Genomic DNA, 24,737 nt, shown 5'->3' with positions numbered 1-24,737 from the left:
ACCTGCAAAAGTTTAGTTCAGTTTAAATCACCTGAAAAACACTTGCAAAACACCATAAAAAAGCTTGAAAAATGCAAAACAAAATGCTAGGGTGTGGGGAGGATTATGATCATTAAGCAACAGACCAGGGGCCTCATGTATAACAGCGTGCATAGAATTCACACTAAAACATGGTGTATGGACAAAAGTGGAAATGTGTGTATACAGAAAAAAATTCAGATGCACAAAGCAGTGTGTAAGCCAACTTCCATGCACTTCTACTCCATAAATCCCAGTCAGCATGAAATATAACACATGTGCACGCGCCTGCCACCCCACTACGACACCTCCCAGAATTTCACATGTTTTAATATCCAAATCAATATAAATCTCACCTTAAATTCAGTGTTTGGTTAAAGGAAAACGGCAAAAGCACATGAAAGAAAGAACAATTTCAGTGAATGCAAAGCGGATGCAAGGAAATATGTACTTTTTGTTGGCTTACACAGTGGTATAAGCAACAAAAGTGTGACGGAGACACTTGAAAGTTCAAGTTCAGAAAGTTGCACAATGCCCAAAATAACAAAGAAGTGATCAGATATCACAGTTGATGTGAAAAGGTGAGTCGGAGCCTACTGTCTGTTTATTCTGTTTCAGACAATATTAGAAAAGCTGTCCCCTGTGCAATGGTCAGGAGGTGATGGTGCTGCTATGTCAAGCACGTCATAGGGCACTGGCTGCACAAACACTTCTGCCTCAGAAACTGCTAAGTGAAGTTCGCTCTGTGAATACAGACACTGCTCTCAGTCACAAAATGCAATAGTGGATACTGTAAGAGGGGCGCACGGTGGCACAGTGGTAGCGCTGCTGCCTCGCAGTTAGGAGACCCGGGTTCGCTTCCGGTCCTCCCTGCGTGGAGTTTGCATGTTCTCCCGTGTCTCGCGTGGGTTTCCTCCGGGCGCTCCGGTTTCCTCCCACAATCCAAAGACATGCAGGTTAGGTGGATTGACGATTCTAAATTGGCCCTAGTGTGTGCTTGGTGTGTGGGTATGTTTGTGTGTGTCCTGCGGTGGGTTGGCACCCTGCCCGGGATTGGTTCCTGCCTTGTGCCCTGTGTTGGCTGGGATTGGCTCCAGCAGACCCCGTGACCCTATTCGGATTCAGCGGGTTAGAAAATGGATGGATGGATGGATGGATACTGTAAGAAATGTGGCCAATGAACTAAGGAATATACAGTAAGGGCTGTACTATGTGATATTGACCACAAATTAAATGAATTAGTTAAAAATCAATGCTACATCTGATTACCTGTTTATACTTTCTACTAATTACATTCAAACAAAGTTGTAACGCTGTCCGATGTGGCTGATCATTTGGTGGGTCAGGTTCATCATACTGCATATCTTCAGGTATGGACAAGCCACAATTGTGTACCACATTATGAAGCATGCTACATGCTTGCACAATGCGACACACTTTCTGTGCACTGTAAAGCAGCACATTAATAGAATGGCAATGTTTTCTGTTTTACATAAGCATATTAATTCTCTGAAGGTGTCTTTATAGTGTAGCATTGCTGCCAAGTGGCACAATGGATCAATTCTCTGCTCTTTATCCTTAAAAGGATTGCTTGCCTTTTGCTGTACTAGTTGGAAAAAACACCTGTGACTGTGCAGAGCTGCTGTTTTATGGGTTCTCCAGCTATATACGATGCAGTGCCAGCTCTTTCTTTTGGTGAGTCATCCCTGGCTGATGTAACTCATCAGTTTAGCAATGTGCATGCAGTTGACCGCTCTGGTTACATTTTGAAAACCTGACGTTTCTGCGAATTGCTCTTTGATGTTTCCCAGTTCAACCACAGTATAAGGAAATCTTATATATCTGGATGACAAGTGGATAATACTATTTTATACAGCGAGCATGTCACATGACCATTGAGCATGACTGAGAAATACCTGATCAGTCAGCAAGTTTATGTTGAAAAGCTCCTGTGGCTAAAACCAGAGAGTGGACAGAACTTGCAAAGGAGCAGGTAGAGTACAATTCCTTAAATTCCAACACAGGGCAAGGCAGGAAATCATAATCAATAAATATTATAAATATTATATTAATTCTTATTTGAAAGTCTGTTAAAGTACTTAAGTTATTTAGTGGAGTAGTTTTATGGTAAAACATTTGTATACTTAAAATTGTTATGAGAGGTTTTGCTGCATTAAGAGTACTTACCTTTTCAGACATTCTTACTAGCTTTGCCAGAGTATGTACAGATAATGTCTGTCACTTAATTGAATGTTATTTACTTTTTATATATTTGTAAAGGATAAGTAATTCTGCAATTAAGTTTATTGTGTGAGCATGAATGTAAGGATTTCTCTCATCATTGTGTTTATGATTTGCTTGTAGTTTTACCCTTTTCCTATTGACTTCAGTAAACGAAGCAAACTGGAAACTCTCATCTGCGTGACCATTGGAAAGAAGTTTATCTGACTGTCGACTCAGGAATGGCAATTAAGGCAAAGGGCAGGACACGCGCTCTCTTCAGATTCTTCTATTTGCGATGTCTTTTAACAATGTTAAAGCAGCCATGCTAGTTGGAATAGTTTGGCCATTCCATGCACAATTTTATTGTTACAGAATGATTACAATCATGTGATTTAATTTGTAAACAATATGCAATTAATTTTGGTGTATTTGAAAAACTTTGCATCATAAATGTGAATTTAATTAGAAGAGCAGACCACAGAAACAGTAACACTGCTTTGACGCTGGATGCTGCCAGTTTGCAAAACTAAGAAAAAACTTTTGTATGCTTGAGGGGAGGCTGCTGTGAAAATGTGTGTGGCTTTCCGCCAAGTTTAGTTTTTATACATGTCAAAGTGAGCCCGGAAATAGGTGTATGCACCATTTATACAAGAGGCCCCAGGAGTTTTCATTTACTTTTTGTGAGCTTCTTGTGCTTCATATATTGCACTTATTTCTCTTATTTATGGGACATTGGTCTATTGTTTGTATGCACTCTATGTAACAAGAAAAATGTATGCCTTTCTTTTTTTTATGAATATTTGCCATTTTTTTTTATCTCTATCTCTGCTTTCTTTGTACTTCAAGTATATAATCTATCCATCTCCCCTTTACTATTATTTCATTTCTGCATTTTTGGTTTTACAATGTTTCACAAAATTTTGTAAAAACAATGGTATTATTTTTTTGGCTACTAAAAGTGCTGTTGCTACAAGGTTGGTCCTTTACATACCTAATACTGTCAAAATACTTTGACAACAGTTACCTATGTTTTCAGACAAAAATATCATGTTACCATATAAGAAAAAGATAAGGTATTGAATACTGCTAAATACTGCTAAAGAGATACACATAATCAATAAAAACTTTCCACTTACTTTAAATTTGTCTGAGCTTATTCAGGTGACAAGGTCAGTGGTAATTACAAAGATAAATCTTTGAAGTGTCTATAATTTAATTTGCATTGAAAAAGGAAACAGAGAAAACTGTCTTCAGCATTTTTTATTGTTACTACAACTATCACATCATATCTAGCTAATGCCTCAGAAGTATTTCAGGCATTTGTTTTATGGATTTATGTGATATTATATATAAATAACACATTAATACTTTCTGCTAATTTTGACCTCCAAGACCAATATCATTGGGAAGTTTTGTCTTATCTAACTAGGAACATTTTGTTTGCAAAGTTTGAGAAAAATGAGTTTCAGAAGTCCTATGTAATTTTTCTAGCGTATTAAACTCCCATAGTGGGTTATATATGGATCAGGCTAAACTTTGTGCTAGCGAGAAATGGAAGGCACTTTCTTCTATTGTTCAGCCTTTTGCCAGGTTCACTAATTATGACCAGAGATGTATAAAGTAGTTTAGTTCAGTTATTGATCCTTAACTATTCTACCAATTTAAAAAAAAAAGAAGAATTTAAAAACACCAGAATCTTGAGACATCCAGACTGACCTTTATCATTAGTTATCAGTAGATGCTTCAAATTTGGCTGTTGGTGCTATACTGATATATATTAATATTTAATATTTATTTGAGAATCTTCATCTGTGTGTGTTCTTTCCTAAAAAACTGACCCTAATCAAACAAAATTATGAGAGCGGAAACTGCAAATTGTTAGTGTCACAGACTAGAAAGAGCTGAGCATTCTTTCATTATTTACACAGATCATAAAAATAGGTTCTACAAAGGATCACCAGGAGCCGATATATAAACGTGCGTCACGCACAAAAATGTTGGTACGGCCATTTCCATATTTGCATTGTGATGTATAAAAACTAAACTTGGTGTAAAACCACACATATTTTCACGCCAGCTCAGTCCTTAGCGTGCTCCACTCCGCTCAATTCTTGGTGTACTCCGCTCGGTTTTGCTAACTGGTGGCACCCAGCGTCAAAGCAGTGCTATTGTTCCAGTGTGTTTTCCCTTTCTTTTTTAGATTCACATCCCTGACGCGGCTTTGTCAAATACACCGAAATTAACCGCATATCATTTATTAGTTTAAGGCATCTATTTGTAAATAACCTGTAACAATATAATGGTCAGCGGAATGGCCAAACTATTCCAAATACCATAGCTGGTTGAGCGTTGTTACTCTGACTGCACCACTCGGAGTATTTATCCCACTGTATCTGAGTGTGGAATCACAGCTCTACAACAGCTGATCTGAAAGAGAATTATCAGCATATAGTATAAACTACACATTGCCTCAGCCATATGCACAGTCTATTTGAACCTTTACTTATACAGCAAACCCTTCAGAGCCTTACCTGTAGGGACCTCATGTTTCAGAAACAGTTCATCCCAAGAACTACAAACGCACTCAATCAGTCCATCAAGTGCTTCCGGTAGAACTGTTTGTACTAATAAGTACGATTACCTCACTGTAAACTTGTGATACAGTTATAATATTGCACAACCTGAGCCACTTTAGTGTGTATTTACATATGATGACAATATCATTTTGAGATGAAATGCAGCAAAATATTTTTATTACATTATACAGATAAAATGTTAACTTCATTTAAATAATCTATATTGTTAATAATTAAACATGTGAGAACACAGTGTCGCAGCACTACCAAGGAGCTGGCGCCCATTCAGGGATTGTTCCTGCCTCACGCTGTATTCTTGCTGGGGCTGGTGTGACACTGGATGGATAGATGGATAGAATAATTAAACATATATTACAAAGATATTTCAATGTTCCTTAAAAGTTTTGAAGAATCGGTTCTAAACTTAAAGATGGCTTAACATCTATTACAGAGCTGATTGTGTGGCGATTGGGTACTTTGAGAAAGAAAAGGAAGGACAGGAATTGGGAGTTAGTACGTTTGAAGAGAGTACTGCTGCAATAAATTATTTCATCGGAGGTTGCGCGGCGTAGCAAGCATCTTGCGTGGCTGGAACAGTCTCTGGACTGGGTGCCAGCTCATCACTATCACTGCGCCACCATGTTCCCTTATTTAATAACATACTTTAATTCTTATCATCATTAAAATGATCTCGAGTATACATCTCAGTATTTAAATTATTCAGAGAGCTGTAATATCATGAATGTAATGGATTCTGTGTTCTGTCAGAGTAAAAGAAAGCCTGTTTAAGAAGCTCATAGGATTCACACACATAAAGCGCATAGAAGAACACATACAATACAAAGTATTTGACGTGCTACTTTAGTTACGATGGTATTTGAGAAACTAGTAAATTAAAAAATGTTAAGATGAATTTTATGATGTTCTACTTTAATAACAAAATAAACTACATGATTAAAGTGGCCATTTCGATATTAAAGTTGACATTTCAAGCTTTTTTCTCCACTGTGCCTATTTTTTTTTTCTTTTCTCATGTACCCTAATAAGCTTCTATATGACTCTCAGATGGCAGGCTATGACTCACCTTTTCACGGCGACTTTGATATCTGACAACTTCTTTTTATTTCGGGCACTGTGCGACTTTGTGAACTTGCACTTTCGAGTTTCTCCGACACTCTGTGTCACTCGATCAACTTCCTTTTGTTGTTTACTGTATACCACTGTTTAAACCAACAAATAGTAAGTTTTTCCTTGCCTCCACTTTGTATTTGCTGAAATTCCTCTGTTTTCCCTGTGCTTTTGCCATTGTCTTTTCACAGAACGCTGAGCTTAAGGGCTATTTATATTGATTTGCATATTCAAAGAGGCATAATTCTGGGAGGAGTTAGGGAGTGGCAGCAGGTGCGTGTATGTGTGTTACTTTCATGATGACCAGGATTTATGGAGTGGAAGAACGTGGAAGTTGGCGCACACACTGATTTATGCATCTGGATTTTTGTGCATACGCACATTTTCGTTTTTGTCCGTACACCATGTTTTAGTGTGAATTATACGCACGCCTATGCATGAGGCCCCAGGTGTCTTAATCTCAGCAAATCTTAATTGTCATTAAATTTTAAGAGCTGAAGTTTTTAAGTTCGTATAGAGCTGGTGACTGTAATAAGCATAAGTTTAATATTTTACTGTGCTCTGTGCAAATATATCTTATAAATCTTTTTTTCTGCTTACATGCACATCTGACACAGAGCCAGATTAAACACAGGGGTTTACCAAATAGAACTGCTAGGCAAGCAGAATCTCACGCCTAATTAAGCCTAATTAAGGTTGGAGTGAAATTGGTTGGAGTTTGAGGCCCTGACTTAGTTGGTCTTCTTTGGCGCACTCACTTCACATTTCATTTCCTTTTGGGTGCAATTTAAGGAAAGAAATTAAATAATTCACAGGAACAATGAAGAAATTCAAGGAACAAATCTTAAACAAGTCAATTAAATTTAATTCAAAAGAAGTTAATAAGCAACAAAAACAGGTCATTAATTAAGAAAAAGGTTCGAATGAAACCCTTCAGCCACTGGGGCCCTCCAGAACCGGAGTTGGGGACCCTGATATAGAGCTATATAGAACATTGACAAACTAAATTTCAACTAAATATTTTGATTTCTTTTTCGATTTTTGTTGACCATTTCTTTAGTGATATTTTTGGGTTTCAACTTGGTTTACCTCTGACTACTCTGTCAGTTTGCCCCTAGAAAATGAATTCACATCTCTACATCACAAATACACCTATTTTCTTTATTTGACAGACCATTTACACTCTGGTCATTATATCTCTTTTGTAATGGTAGCTGATGATTTTTTGTGACTGACACACATGTAATTTCAGGAATAATATAATTTTTCTCACACAAATGGGAACTGTAAAAAGTTAACTATGTAGTACTGTGAAAAGCAACTCATTTATTCTGCACTTTCCTCAAATTACACAGGAAATTAAAAATATTAGTTTAATAAATTTACTTACCCCAGTTTATTGTGATGGGTTTAGATAGGCTAACATGCTCCACCCTACAAGAGTATGTTTCTCCAGACAGTGGAACTACATCCCACTGTGAATAAATCTGATAATACCAATCTCCATTTGAAAATTCATCAGTTGAGGTAACGCCTGATTTCACCTTCTCTCCATTCTTTAGCCAGGTGACTTTGATTTGTCGAGGATAAAAGCCAAACGCATTACAAGTCAGCATGTAGCTATTCTTTGCGCCTTCAGACTTTGCAGATCTCAGTGTAACTCTGGGTTCAACTGTAAAATAAATAAACAAGCCAAGTTACTTGACATACTGTCTATTGCCGCATTTACTTCAACACAAAGTTTAATTGTTCTATTAATATTACACTGTATAATACAGTATACTATGGAATGATGTTGGCTGATGTTTTACACATGTCAGCATTTGTTAATCAAAAACATTTAAAACATTCTTATCCTACGGTGACCATTGAGAGGTACTTCCTGTTTTATTTCCTGTTATACATTGAAAAGTAGCACTTTGTCCATGTACTTATTTAAAAATGTTCTTTTTTGTGTAACAGAAGGGCAAGCACAGTAAAAGCTGAGAGACAGCCTGCTACTGTGCAATATGATACTCTCTTGGTTGCAGTCGGGGGCCCAGCTTGCTTGGCTGAGGGGGAAGACCTCTTATTGTTCATCTGGAAAACCTCTCACTTCTGACCTGGAGGTTCTGGGTTCATGTCTCACTACTGCCATCATAGGAAGGTTTACTAGCTGTGAATGGAAGTGTCATCCTAAGGAATTCCTCGTTGGTGACATCTTGCTTGGCTGGAGCTTTAAATTGTAGGCATATTGTATGTAAGTGCTGCTGTAACATATACTTACAGTATAATATTTACATGATTAAATTAATCCCCAATTTTTTTTTACTTTTCTACAGATGCCTAAATGTATATGGCAGACATAACCTGCATTATCAATTTTACTTATACATTCCTAACATATAGAGTGGTTGGACTTTATACATCAAAAATACACAAGAAAAATACCATATATTTTCACATATTAGTAGTAATGTCTGAAATCAGACAAATATATTGTTAGAAAGGCTGTCTGGAATTATTTGAAATTATGGCTGTGTTATCTTATTCATTTTGCGTTCTATTTTGTCCTTGTGCACTCACAATACTTTGTTTCTTGCTCTTTTAAGTAAGAGCAATTTTCCACTTTGCAATTTATCAGTTGTAACATTTCCCAAATAGTGAGTGTCAATGATCAAACATAAACACATACAGAGTTAAAAAAAAAAAATTAAAAAAAACAAAACTGTTCTAAAAGAGTACCTAATGTCTTTATATTGTTTATCTTAGTTATATATTACCTTTCTAGCGGACATCCATTCACAGCTTTAAACACAGTATGTGGCGTCGTTTGGGATAAGGAGTTTCTTCAAGCTTCATTAGCACTAGTGTCTTTCATAAATAAAACTATTTTACTAAAAGTTCTGTTAGTTATTAGATTTGGAGTTCTTTATATCTAGAAAACAGGCAATAAAAGAATTAGATATACTGTCACCCCCGTGCTCTATTTATGACTCTCTGACCGGACTCTGTCTCTGAGGACTACCAAATTCCAGGGTTCCCACCTCTAATACAGGCGTATTCTGTGAACATTATATTATAACTAGTCAGTTTTATCTCTATTATATTAAAAAGTTTTTATTGTGTCCGTGTTATTCAGTCTTGACCACTTCCCTCCACTGCTTCCCTCCACTCTTTCCGTACCACCCCATGACACTCTCAGTGCTAACTTGCCCTTCAACACAGTTGCCTATAATGGCAAAGCAGAAAAGTAAATTATCTATTCAGAAATGTTGAATTTAGATTGTGATAGAAAAAGAGCATCAAGAGCAGATAATGAATGTCAAAAAAGAAAATAAAGAAAAGATAAAAATGAAGAACAAGGAGAATCCTCCAATAAATAAAAAGAGCAAAATATCCCAAACAATATGCGAACAGAAATGCAAAAAGCAACATTTATAGAATGTAAGTTGGAGGATAAAGCAATTCATAAAATTGGTTTTGACAAGGTGTAATTACATTTTTGTTTACTTTTATTTTAATTACATTTTACTTTTTAACTTTTACTTGTTTTATTATTCATTGATATTTAAAATAGACAGGTGTAGTGGAATATTCAAGTAACTAATTTCCTATCTATGATAACTAAGGACCAAACCGTCTTCCACTCATGCCCTGCATACTTTTCTATATACCATCTCTTTAAATACAATGGCTTTCTAACGGAGGAACGGAGGAAGCGGCTCAGCCGTGCGATAGCGGGAGCCCAGTGCCTGCCCCGGGGTTGGTGAGCAAAGCAAGCAGAGGGCGGAGCCCACTAGTAAACAGGGATTCGAACCAGCAACCTTCTGGATACCAGCACAGATCCTTAGCCTCAGAACCACCACTTTTGGTGGGCTTTTCCTGTTTCATATTTTTGTTTAATCATATAGAAATCAACTTTCTTTTTTTCATTTTAAATTGCTTTATTATAGCTAATTTTATATCTTTTTTTCAATGCAATTTTGTTTAGCAAATTCCCTGGGAATGCTCTGTTAGTGACATAATCAATAAGACAGTATACAGATCACATGATTCACTTCATCATGATTCGATTTTACAGAATAAAACAAAAATGAAGGCACAGTATTCTTTAGATTGTGTTCTTGGCAAACAAACCCTTATAAACAAAATATTGACTATGATTTAGAGTACTGAATTTTGGCTTGATCACTGTGTTACAAATCTTTCCCTAGTTTCTGGTTCACATCTTATCATATGGTCCCATTCTAAATTACTTTCTAGGTCTCTGATTCTTGCAGAATAGAGACAGAGTAGAGAAATCTCCATGGGTAAAAAATTATGATCTCAGAGATATGTAGGAAGATGAGCCTATGGTGTCCAGGATTATGGACTATCTGATGGGAAGACTGCAGTTTGTGAGACTCTTGGACTGTATCACTGATGCGGATGTGAACAACACTGGTGAACCACAAGGAACAGTCCTGTCTCCTTTTCTCTTCACTCTGTACACCTCAGTCTATAAATATAACATCAGGTCATGTCATGTGCCAAAATTGTCTGATGATTCTGCACTTAAGGGGTGTATTGATAAAGGGATGAGACAAATTAAAGGAGTTAGATGGAGAACTTTGTTTCTTGGTGCAGAAAAATTGTCTTCAACTTACCATCAGAAACACCAAGAAACTGATTATCGACTTTTGTTGCACTAAACAGCCTCTACGGCCGGTCACAATTCAGGGAGTGGATGTGGAAGTGGTGCATTGCTACAAGAACTTAGGGATCCACATAAATGACAAGCCAGACTGATATTTAATAAAAGGCAGAGCAGACTCTTTTTCTTAAGAGACTGCATTATTTTAATGTGGGTAGTGACATCCTTCACATATTCTGCAACTCTGTGTTGGTCAATGCAGTTTTCTGCACTGTGGTGTGCTGTGATGGTAATGTCAGTTCCAGAGAGGCCCACTGAATCAACAAGCAAATTAAAAGAGCAAGCTTGGTTATGGGAAACACTCTCAACCTCCTTGAGGTACTAGTGGAGGAGAGAATAAGAACAAAACTGAGTGCTATTGTGAACAATGCTGTACATCCCCACTCTGACACACTGAAACTGAGGACTTTCGCCAACAACTTGTTCAGCAGAAGTTTGTCAAGAAGCAAACAGCAATATACCTTTACAATGCCTCACTGTGACTGTGACTGCCAAGTCAAAAGTTTTCTCCTCGTTTATAGTCACTCTGGGGTATATATATTTATTTATTAATTTGCTTCTGTAAAAGCCACATCACCCCTGGGGATAAATACAGTTTGTTCTATCTATCTATCTATCTATCTATCTATCTATCTATCTATCTATCTATCTATCTATCTATCTATCTATCTATCTATCTATCTATCTACAGTGTTGGAGAACATGGTGGCAGTTGTTGTTGACTTATCTAAAATAGGGTCCTGTACGCAATTCAAATCTCCTGCCATTGTCAAATTTCAAATTAGGAATTGACATGAGAACTTTAGTCATAAATTTTCATCATCTGAATATAGTGCACATATTGATTTTTGAATAATGTAGCCCCTTCAAGGTCTGCTATTGTCTCAGTAGTAACAAAAGGGATTGCCCTATTAATCAGGGTTTGCCCTTCTTATAGTAAGAGTGCAACACTTAACCAATCTAATCTCAAGAAAGATTAATTAAGCTGGTAGATATAAATATATGTCAACTAGCAAGGCAGAAGCAGGAATTAAACTGACTATCTTTGGGTTGACAGCCCAGTGTTTTAGCTGCTACAGAACACTATCAGATACGTTCTAGCAACAAACAGGCATTGTCCTTTTTGGCATTGTAAAACATATAAAATTCAGTTGGAGGATGTGCTTTACACTTGATCAAGAACAGGCATGCAATGCATTTCAGTCTATGTGGCATTTTATTGTGGTAATCTAACAGTACTCTTCACCTACACTGAATAACGAGTGCTAGACAAAAATAAACTGAATTGAATTGAACATTAAGGACAGGAGGTGGGCTGTTAGATGCTCTAGAGCTGAGTGTTCTGGCATTAACAAAATGTGTGTTTGTACAGGTAGTCCCCAGGTTACGGACATCTGACCTACGACTTACAAATGGGCCACAGCTGCGCGCATGCACCTCAGTAACTGCCGCTCCGTCATCTTCGGCCTGGGGACGCTGCAAGCAGTGGCTGGGCGGAGGCTGGAGGGGTGATTACGCTGCCCGTGCAGTGTAGTGTCCCTTGGGCGGCTCCGATGACAAGCGGTTTCACTGCCCGCCCACCACACACGGCTGCCCGTTCGTTCTCGGTGAACGGCTGGTAATGCTGCAAGTGGCTGGATGGAGGCTGGAGGGGGCGATTTTGCTGCTAGTGCAGTGTAGTGTCCCTCAGGCGGCAAGAGGTTTCACTTCTTGCCAACCACATGGCTGCCCGTTCTTTCTTGGTGGCTGGCTGGTAATGCTGCAAGCAGTGACCCGTTGTGGTTGAACGGAGGCCATTGAGGATGAACGGGCGGGGGTAGCATTGTAGTGTGCATCAGATGGCTGCCTGTTGAATGGGGTTGATTCACTACCCGCCTTTGGCCACACCGTGTTGGAGGTGACTGTGAGGTAGGCTGGTGATGAACCGCCCGTTGATGCCCCCATTCATTCTCAATAGCAAGCCTGCTTGTACTGTTACGTACATAGCAGGAAGTTGTCTCTTGTCAGTACATCAGACATGTTGACGACTGTTGTGATAGCGTGTACATTGCTGTGCAGAAGAGCTCATCTTAATCTTTTGTCTTCACCCTTCAACAATGTCTCTAAAGCACAAATCTGATGCAAGTGCTGGTGATACAGTAAATAAGAGAAAACCATCACCATTGAAAATAAAGTAGAAATAACAAAAAGGTCAGAGAGAGGTGAATTTCATTAATTGGCAGAGCACTTGGTTACAGTTGGACAACAATAGCATTTATTAAATTTATGTACCTGTTCCGACTCATACAAATTCAACTTAAGTACAAATCTACAGTCCCTATCTCGTACGTAACCCAGGGACTGCCTGTACCTGTGTAGCAAACATAACATTTATATAAGACACTGGGTCTCCTCATACTGGAAAAATACCCAAAAGTAGTTGTTTCAGGGATGATAACATAATGGTATAATACTGTGTTTAGCAGAGTGTTTTGGTACAAGATATTGTGAGCAAGTGCATTATCACCTTGCTTTGTAACATAAAAACTAGGGAACATCATGTTTGTTCTTTTATTGTTTAGGTTCCTCTTGTGTTTAATCATTACATGTATCATTTATTGTTTTATCAAAAAAATCACCCTCTGTACATCTGGTCTCTTTGGTCCTAATTTGGGTTCAGGGAACACTTTAGTATCATCCCCTGTAGCCCAAATACTAAACACCAAACCCTACGGTTTTGACTTAAATTGAAAGACTGTCCAAGATGCCTTACAAGATACAGTACAAGTTAAGAGTGGTTATTTGAAAGCCATACAACACACTTGTTGGCCTCGTTTACAGTACTGTGCAGAGTCTTGGTCTCCATATTACAAAAAAGAGAAAGTACAGAGAAGTGCATATAGACTGATACCAGGACTATAATTAATGGGCAATAAAGAAAGATTAAAGAATTTAAACCTTTTCAATTTAAGCAAACAAAGATTAAGGGGTTATCTATACTAATAAAAAGGCAAAGCCCTCATTGACTGACTCACTCACTCACTCACTCACTCACTGACTCATCACTAATTCTCCAACTTCCCTTGTAGGTAGAAGGCTGAAATTTGGCAGGCTTATTCCTTACAGCTTACTTACAAAAGTTAAGCAGGTTTCATTTCGAAATTCTACACGTAACGGTCATAACGGTCGATAACGGTCGACAACGTCCGCCATGTTGAACTTTCTTATTTATGGCCCCATCTTCACGAAATTTGGTAGGCAGCTTCCCGCGCTAACCAAACCGATGTACGTACTTATTTCGTGGTATAACGCCACTGTCAGCCGCCATATTGAATATTCCAAACATCACTAATTCTACAACTTCCGTAGGTAGAAGGCTGAAATTTGGCAGGCCCATTCCTTACAGCTTACTTACAAAAGTTAAGCAGGTTTCATTTCGAAATTCTACGCTTTACGGTCATAACGGTCAACAACGTCCGCCATATTGAACTTTCTTATTATGGCCCCATCTTCACGAAATTTGGTAGGCGGCTTCCCTACGCTAACCGAAACCAATGTACATACTTATTTCGGTGGTATGACGCCACTGTCAGCCGCCATATTGAACTTTCCAACGCTACTAATTTTCCAACTTCCCGTGTAGGTAGAAGGCTGAAATTTGGTACTTATTTCGTGGTATGCTGCCACTGTCGGCCGCCATATTGAACTTTTAACCAAAACCAATGTACGTACTTATTTCGTTGGTATGACGCCACTGTCGGCCGCCATATTGAACTTTCCAACGCACTAATTGTCCAACTTCCCGTGTAGGTAGAAGGTTGAAATTTGGCAGGCTCATTCCTTACAGCTTACTTACAAAAGTTAAGCAGGTTTCATTTCGAAATTCTACGCGAATCGTCATAACGGTCAACAACGTCCGCCATGTTGAACTTTCTTATTTATGGCCCCATCTTCTCGAAATTTGGTAGGCGGCTTCCTGCACTAACCAAACCAATGTACGTACTTATTTCGGTGGTATGATGCCACTGTCGGCCGCCATATTGAACTTTTCAACAGTCTTTGTTACTTATGGGCCCATCTTCAAGAAATTTGGTACACGGGTTCCCAACCCTAACTGAATCCTACTTACGCATATATATCGCCCATAGCCTGCAGCTCGATCACCGTGTGAGGAGGCGTTGGGTCCCCATCCCAACGCCTCCCACGCTGTTGGCTGCCTGCCTATATTAGACAATCCGCCGCTCTGGTCACTACATTCCCTTCCTTGCTTCGCCACAGGATTCACGCCTCCCTGCTGATAACTACAGCCTTTTGTTTAATCCACGGCTTCTCTTTTTATTGTTTGTTTATTACAATTATAGTTATTGTATAGGTATTTTAGACTTAATTTACATTGCTCAGGTACCCATTTCCTTTATCATTCCAACCCCCATTACCATGTCTATCGAGGTGATCACTATCGATCAAAGAACTGTCACTTACCGAGTGGTTTCCATGCCCAGAGATGGCACCTACCTTTTCCATTCTCTTTGTTACATATTGCACGGCCATATCAGGCTCACTCTTGATATCCGGAGGAACATTGTGTCTTATGTATTGAATGACTGGGACAGGTTCAAGGTGTGGACTGATGACGGTACAGGAGATAATTATACTACACAGGAACACTATAAGAGTGAAATGCTTAAGCCCTTCACCTATGGTTCTGCATGTGAGTTGATGGCTGCCGCTGAATTGTTCGGTTGTTGCTTTCAAGTGTACCGAAATGGCCAAATATTTTACACCTTTCGACAACCGCCAATGCCTCTTAAACATCTTAGATTGACAAGTGACGATTTCAGTAGTGGACACTTTGATGTTTATGAATGTTTAAACTCTCAAAAGCTGGATGTGATTTTATCGATGAAACCGGTTGTGTGCTTACAACGCTTGACAGATGCCGAATGTCACTTCAACACAACAAATCCTGCAAATACTGTCGTAATTGAAACAAACTATGAAACTCATACCGATTATGACAGCAGCAATCCAAGCTGTGAGATTTGAGACAAGATTACTGTTTCCCATGGCCAACTGTAAGTTGCATGCTCAAGAGTAAGCTCAGCGCACAGCTTGGTCATGTTACAACCGGAGGGCCGAACTGACAACATGGTATACAAAGAGATCCTTAACAAATAATTATTGGCATATTTTCCCTCAGTTTAACAAGGTTTCATTTTCTTCTTAATAAAAATTTTAATGCAGTACTTCGCCACTGCGCTGGTATTTTGCTAGTACTATATAATTGTGAAAAATCAATTAATATGGTGGATCCCAACTTTTCTTAAGGAACAAGAGAACTCATACTGTATATACTATCCATCCATCCATTTTCTAACCCGCTGCATCCTATCTACAGGGTCATGGGGTCTGCTGGAGCCAATCCCAGTCAAGACACGGCGCAAGGCAGGGAACAAATCCTGGGCAGGGTGCCAGCCCACCGCAGGACACACACACATATATTACCACTAGAGCCAATTTTAGAACCGCCAATCCATCTACCCTGCATGTCTTTGGACTGTGGGAGGAAACCGAGTACCCAGAGGAAACCCATGCAGACACGGGAGAACATGCAAACTCCACGCAGGGAGGACCCGGAAGTGAACCCGGTGTCCTAACTGTGAGGCAGCAGCGCTACCCATGGTGCCACCGTGCTGCCCGTATATACTATGGTAATGGTAAATTTCACAAAAATGTTAGCTGCCTTGAAACCTTGCAGTTGTAATCTATTCAGTTAGCCAATAAAAGGTGTCATTTCACCCTACTTTCTCCTGTATCAATCTATGGCTAACACGGTACAACACTTTACTGCTACAAAAATGTTAGAAAGTTTTTCTTCACACAGATAGATACATAAAATTAGTTACTCTGTATTAAGCCAGATAGTAGGGCTCCATAGCCCTTCAACGGTTAACTTGATATTTTTTGAAGAATTTAAATGAATGTAGATTGACTAGTTTTTATGGGCTCAATGCCTGCCAAATTGACAAAACCCTAATCTCTCAACAAATTATTTTAAGAAACCTAAGGGGTATCCCTGTTTGAGACTTTCAAATATCCCAATGTGCACTAACAACTCAGATATTATATGACACAGCATAAAGCATTATCTAATTTCAAATGTACCAATGTAGAAAGTTGAAATAAATCCTAGCCAACCAAAGGCACCTTAAGGCCTCAGGTCAGAATAAATAGGACCATGTTGCTCATTGAAAATTAGGTCCTGGACAACATGCAGAAAGCTGGTCATTACATGCCAGCCTAATAAATAACTTCACTGCTCTTGAATTTACTGTAAGTAGTGGAGAGTCCCAGCAGATTCTAGAATCCCAGCAGAGCCCCTTAAGTACAATTGAAGGCTCACAAGTACACCAGTTTCTTCTCATGTTCCATATCAAAAAGGATTGCCATGACCCCAAATTCTGTGGCTTGGCCCTGGCAGGAGGAATAAATTTCCCTTCAGTAAGAGACCTCATTGGGCTTAGAGTAAGCAATCTGAGGCAAATTCTCAATTATGAAAGGAATGTTTACATTTTCAGGCTCTGTATAGTTGCCTGGTCCTGCATGCAGGTTTTGCAATGGGAGTAATGGGAGCAAAATAAGGAAAAATACCATTTGTTCAAGCACACCCCAACATGTATAATTTCAGTTGCATGAAACTGAATAGAGTAGCTGTTTGAAGTCACCATTTATTGTTGACTTCACCTCTTACTTTATGACCTTATATTATAATAGTAATAATTAAGATTTTGTTTTTCTTCTGGAACAGATAACCCAATTATTATGATACTAGCAAAATACCCGCGCTTCGCAGCGGCGAAGTACTGCTTTAAAATTTTAAATAATAAACTGAGGGAAAATGTACCAATAATTATTTGTTAAGGATCTCTTTGTTTACCACATTGTCAGTTCGGCCCTCCGGTTGTAATATGACCAAGCTGTGCGCTGAGCTTACTCTTGAGCATGCAACGTATAGCTGGCCATCTGAAAAGAAATCTTGCCTTAAATCAATGCCAACCTTTTGTAGGGTCTGTCCCTGAGACTTATTAATTGTCATTGTGAAGCACAGCCTTACTGGAAATTGAAGGCATTTGAATTGAAATGGGAGATCAGAGGGTATAACGGGGATGCGAGGAATAAAAACTCTCTCCCCTGAGCCACTGCCAGTAAAAATAGTTGCCTCAATTAGGTTCTTTTGCAGGCATGTGACCTGAAGTCTCGTGCCATTACAAAGTTTCGGTGGCTGTAAGTTTCTCAGTAACATTATTGGTGCCCCAACCTTCAAAATTAGATTATGCTCAGGAGTGCCTGGAGGATTCAGAGTGTGGACCGAGCTGCAGGCTATGGACGTATATATGTATGTAAGTAGGATTCAGTTAGCGTTGGGAACTCGCGTACCAAATTTCTTGAAGATGGGCCCATTAAGTAACAAAGACCGTTGGAAAGTTCAATATGACGGCCGACAGTGGTGTCATACCATCGAAATAAGTATCGTACATCGGTTTCGTTAGCGCAGGGAAACCGCCTACCAAATTTCTTGAAGATGGGGCCATAAATAAGAAAGTGTAACATGGCAGACATTGTCGATCGTTATGACCGTTACGTGTACAATTTTGAAATGAAACCTGCCCAACTTTTGTAAGTAAGCTGTTAGGAATGAGCCTGCCAAATTTCAGCCTTCTACCTACACGGAAGTTGGAGAGTTAGTGATGAGTGAGTCAGTGAGGGTTTTGCCTTTTATTAGTATAGATGTATCTGTGTATGTATATATGTGTGTGAGTGTGTATATATGTATATATATATATGTGTGTGTGTGTATGTATGTATGTATAGATATACTGTATGTGTGTATGTATGTATGTATATATATATATATGTGTGTATGTATATATATATATATATATATAGATATATATATGTGTATATATATATATATATATATATATATATATATATATATATATATATATATATATATATATATATATATGGTTTTGGCAGCCAAGCTTTTTTCCAACCTAGAAGACGTCTCGTGAGATCCATTTAATCGCCTCGTTGACTGCATGTCTTCCAAGGTAGTTTCAATACCCATTTCCTGCACCGAGTCATCTCCCCTTTCTGAGTGACTGTGTTAGTGGCCGTACTTCGTACAGGTCTTTGAACGCACTGAATACTTGTAACTGATGTCGCTTGTCAGCTACTTTCGACAGGGAATGGAAGCAATTGTCGAGTAACAAAAATTATTTGTAAGTGATTTCGCATTGAAGAAATAGTAAAAACTTGATCACTTGGGTCAATACCTAAAGAAATACACACAGCAAATGCAATTGAGAATACACCAGAATCTGCATGATTTAATTGTTGCTGTGCGTCTTCATAAACTATGGAAGGTTTGTAAGGAAACAAAGCATGAAGGAAACGAAGCTGCTCTTCGGTGAGGTTGAATTTTTTATCCGCGTTTAAACTGTCATAGACATGAATTACAGCACCATCATAATAGGTACACACCCAGTGAGTCACTCGTTCAGTAGCTGCAGAAGGTAACATTTGAATATGTTTTGCATTTTGTGGAATGGGCATTTATAGGTATGTCAGGAGTCCACATTAGCAAAACCTGTTGAGGTTGGAAAATTGTATGCTCAGCTAAAATTTCATTGAATTTGCTCATGTGATCGGTTGATAAATAATCATTATTTACCAACTCATTCATTGTAAAATCTGACAGTGGTAAGATCGCTCCTTCCATAACACTAAACACAAACACTAAGTAGACACTAACACTAAAAACAGCAACACCGCCAGGAAGAACACTAAATGAGATAAAGTAAAAGTCTACTAAACTTCTTTATTATAACTGCTTTATTGTAGCAGGTGAGGGACGCTGGTGCACGCTTGCTGTTGCCGCTCCTCCCTGTTAGCAACACTTTTCGCAAAATTCGCCTTAATTGTGCACTTTCTAACACTTGTTTTATTTCGTTTATTGTACGTATAGTTCGTGGATACAGCTGGCTCGAATTGCATGGATTTGGCTTAATATTTACAGATATAATGGACTCCACTTTACTGGGAACAGCTGAGTCTGTGGATCACGGACGAGACCTACGAACATTTCTTTGTACCTGGCGATCTAGCACCTCGGGATGATCTGTCTCCGTGATTATATTCGCTATGCTGATCTGCTCCTGTTTCACCTTACAGTACTCTACGACCGGGAACTGATCTGATGTTCATACTAACCTGGCTTATGGCTTATGGCTAAGGGGCGATCACACCTGAAATTACCAAGCGTTACTGTTTATGGCTGTGTATTGGAACATCCAAATCCTGCTTCCTTCTCCTGCTGTGCTTTCTGCTGCTTGCTATCGCCGCCCACCTACGCTACAACACCCACCTGTCCTACCGGCTCCGTTGTGCTGTGCTGCTTCCACACTGCTATCAGCTAAGTATCACTCACTATTTTAGCGCTTTGAGTACTGAGTAAAGCTAAATGTAATGAATTATTATTTATTATTAAACACTAAAGTACTAACAACATACTGTATTGTATTCATGAATAGGAGTGAAATTTTTAAATTGCCAGATAAATAATTCTGCAGGAACAAGTCTATTAAATGTGAACTGATAAAGAACAATGCAGGATAGATAGAGACAGTGTTAGTTCTTATTTCTTCAAGAACATTTGTAATGTAATCATTTGAAATTTCAGAATGCAGAAGACAGCAAAGGAAAAATCAAAAACTAAACTCAAAGATGCTTCCAGACATTGAAGTATAAAGTAAATGCATATCTTAATACATTACAAATGTATAGGTTTTTGTGGACATTGGAATCAAATATTATGCTTTAGTACTGTATGATTTTTTTAAAAACAATCTTTAAACACTATAATATTCTAATAAATAACTCTTAATAGAAAATTTCCGGAAATGCATGTAATTCCTAAAACTTTAATTCTCTGTAAACATTGTCAGCTACATGGGGTGGTGGAATAAACATTTTTTATATTATTCATGTAGTACAGATATACCAGAATGACATCAAGGGGAGGAGAAAATTGGATGAACTCTGATATTTAGGGTGGAATTACAAAATAAAGGAGTATGGAAGTGCCATCTTGGCACAGGACCCATCAATTTTTCAAAATTTCTCCATATCTGAAGGACATAAGATACAATGGGACCAACAACAGGAGAAAGGGCCTTTACTTTATTAGACAGAAATGGAAATGAAGTTGATCAATGGGAGAAAACATATTGTGTTTTATGGGCAACCAGGAAGGATGATAATGGGAGGGCAGGCCCAGCTCCAGACTGGCCTTAGAGTAAAGGCAAGGATGTACAGCTCAAAATCTGCAAGGGAGACACCACCAAATGAAGTATTGCAGAATAAATTAAAAGAGTGCTTAATAGATGGTCTCTTGTAATTCCAAAGGAATAAAGACACCAGAGACTTAACAGATTGCTTGAGCATTGATGGGGGGAGAAAGAGGGATCATAGAGCTAACAAATTTAATTACTGCTATATTCAATTTAGCCATAGCCTGAAATAAAGAGAACAATAAAGGCAGAAAGGAAGAAAAACAGAAAGATGTGCCAAAAGAGCCATGCACATCCCCACAGCAGTGCGTGTCTACAGCTCACCTGTAAACTCAAAAAGCACATCTTAGTAAAACCCACCCTAAGTTAAAAATGATATAAAACCCATAACCCTGTGCTCCAGATGACCGCTGCCACAACCATTCAAAACCCGATTGCAAAACTTTAAACCAGACATGACAGATTCTGAAGCACCCCCACACCACCACCTCTGACCTTGCATGAGTGAGGCAAACAGTCTATGCTAAGAAACCTGGGAAATATAGTACAAAGGCTCATAAGCCGACAGATATACAACCTAAGGATGCAAGGCATCAGAGTTGACACACACATGTGCAGCGGTATACATGTGTCCATCACCCCACTCTATAAAAGGATAAAGACATATGAAACAGAAATGAAAGTCCCTGCCATTAATCAGGACCAATGATTATGCAGAACATAAACTAAATACCCACAACCTGATGAGCACTACACAGTATTACCTTCCAAGGTTAAATCAAAAGAACGTGTCACAAAATCACCGAGGGATACTAAGTCCTTATAAAATTCTTTGACAAAATAAAAGTAATCAACAGCAGCTCCATAGCTGAGCAAGCTGAGCAATGGTACCAGTTGGAAAAGTTATGGTGGCAGCCCTGTGGATAACAAAAGGGTGCAGAGATTCGCCACGGCATCACAGAAGAAAGGTGCTGAGCAATTCAAAGTTGTGTAAAGCTTTGCTTGCATCAGCTGGAGTGGAGTAGAGTCTATGCTAAACTCCACAAGATAGCTTGAAAAACACAGGAAAAACCCAAAAAGGTGTAACTTCTAATTCCTTCACCTTTCCAATCGTCTTGAAGTGGACATTTTAGTATTGAACTCTTGATGAAAATAAATTTTATGTGCCTCAAAGGAGATGTCCTGAAATTTTCTTGACTCTCGAATAACTGTCAGGTGGTTTTAATAATTGATAAACTGCATTATAGCAGTAGGAGAAAAAGATGCATTATCTCATGCATTAGCCCCTCAAGGAGCCCCTGAAATGAAGAGGTTGTGTTAAAAATGCTTCAGTTGCTTCACATTTTATGCGATCGTTTTGTTCACCCCACTGAATTTAAGCTGAAAGTCTGCACTTCAACTGCATCTGAATTGTTTCATTTAAAATTCATTGTGGTAATGTACAGAACCAAAATTAGAAAAAGTTGTCTCTGTCCAAATATTTATGGACCTAACACTGTATATATATATATGAAACACTGAATATTTACGGTATATTGTCTTAATAACGAGACTTTTGAGACATGCACATGGTTTGGGGCAGCCACCCGTATAATTGAGTTCCTGGCTGCAAAGTTGATTAAATGAAAATAGCACTGCTGTGCACAAAACCGAGTCCAAAACAGAACTGAGGGAATAGGGAAAAGGTGGAGGCTTTTAAAAGGGGAAGACAGGAAGTGAGATCATAGGGGTCGGGCTCATTGAGGTCTTCGGCCATTGGTTCGAGCCGGATGTGACATCACAGGGGCCGGAGTCAGCAAGGTCTCCTTTGATAGGCTCAGTCCCGAAGTGACGTCAGGAGAGCCAGGTGGAATCTCCCGGGAATGGTCTGCAGGCAAGGGAGAAAAAGAGTCAGTGCACTCTGCCACATCCCGGTATGTCTCAGAACTGTCCTTACCCAAGCCCTTTAGCTGCCTCCCATGCGCACGTGTGTGACTATATATATATATATATATATATATATTGTGGCAGATGACCAGGGATCTTGCCCCACCACCTTGAAGAGGGTTGGACCACGGGAGGAGCACCGTTTTTCCCTGGGTGTAGGAGGGCAGCCCCTTGGATTCCATCAGGACCACGGAGAAGGAGCTGGGGAGCTCATCCCTGTTGGGACTCGTGGCCACCGCCAGGGGGCGCCTGAACAGTCCTAGAGTCTTGGAGGTCAATACTTTTGCCACACTAGGAAGTGCTGCCGAACCAGAAACTGTGTATGCCCAGAGTGCTTCCGGTGCAAGGTCAGCACTTCCACAACACTAGGAAGTGCTGCTGGAAGACCATCACCGAGCACCTGGAGCAGAATCTGGGACGTTATTAAAGGGGCCGCCTCACTCCCTTCAAGGAGCGGAGTCGGGTGGAAGAGGATGGAGCTTGCGAGAGAGGAGTGGAGGTGCCTGAAAGAATAAGGACTGAGTTAGTGTGGGGTTTTGTGCACTGTCATTGTGTTGTGTCTTACACAAGGAAAAATACACCATGTGTTGTAGACATCTGGAGTTCTGTCTGTCCATGACTGGGCTATATTTTAATATATATTGTGGTCCCCGGCCGGAACGCAGGAGGACGAGAGGAGGGCTCGTGCCTCCTCCAGACCGCGAGGGGCGTCAGTCCTGGTTATGCAGGAGGCCTTGGGTAGGGGCTTGGAAGCCCAGCCCTGTAGGGACCCGTGGCCACCGCCAGGCGGCGCCCAGTGCCTATTTATCCCGGGAGCCCGCACTTCCTGGTGTGGTGTGGGGAAGGCGACAGGGGACACCCGGACTGCTTCCGGGTGCGCAGCCGGAACTTCCGGCACACAGGGGTGTGGCCGTCGCTGATTGCCGGGAAGCAGCTGGAGCCCATCCGGGTTCCCATAAAAGGGGCCGCCTCCCTCCAGTCATTAGTGGATGTCGGGTGGAAGTGGACAGAGCTGCAGTGAGGACTGGAGGCGGCCAGGAGAGAAAGGCACAAGGACTGTGTGGCCTGGACTTTGGGTGAATCGGTGCTGGAGGCACTGGGGTTGTGAGTGCACGTGCTTTGTAAATTATTGTAAATAAACAGTGTGTTGGGTTTAACAGCGATGTCCGTCTGTGTGTGTCCGGGCCATCTTTCACAATATATATATATATATATATATACAGTAATCCTCCTCGATCGCGGGTTGCGTTCCAGACCCCCACGATAGGTGAAACTCAGAGTAGAAACCATATGTTTGTATGGTTATTTTTATATATTTTAAGCCCTTATAAACTCTCCCACATTGTTAACATTATTAGAGCCCTCTAGACATGAAATAACACCCTTTAGTCAAAAGTTTAAACTGTGCTCCATTACAAGACAAGAGATGACAGTTCTTTCTCACAATTAAAAGAATGCAAACATATCTTCTCTTCAAACGTGCGCTGTCAGGAGCAGAGAATGTCAGAGAGATAGAGAGAGCGTGACAGAAAAACAAACAAACAATCAAAAATCAATACGTGCTGTTGGGCTTTTAAGTATGAGCACCGCGATAAAGCAGCCGCAAAGAAGGGAGCAATGTGAAGGTAGTCTTTCAGCATTTTTAGAGTAGCCTCCGTACCTTCTAAACAAACAGCCTCTGTGCAAACAGCCCTCTGCTCACACCCTCTCCGTCAGGCGCAGAGAATGTCAGAGAAAGACCGACAAAAGCAAACAATCCGCTCGGAAGCACATCGTATATCATTGAGGAGTTTTAGTTAATATGTAATACATGCTCTGATTGGGTAGCTTCTAAGCCATCCGCCAATAGCGTCCCTT

The sequence above is a fragment of the Polypterus senegalus genome, chromosome 1 (assembly GCF_016835505.1).
Source record: "Polypterus senegalus isolate Bchr_013 chromosome 1, ASM1683550v1, whole genome shotgun sequence".
In the NCBI taxonomy this organism is placed as follows: domain Eukaryota; kingdom Metazoa; phylum Chordata; class Cladistia; order Polypteriformes; family Polypteridae; genus Polypterus; species Polypterus senegalus.
Note: the sequence above shows the minus strand (reverse complement) of the source record.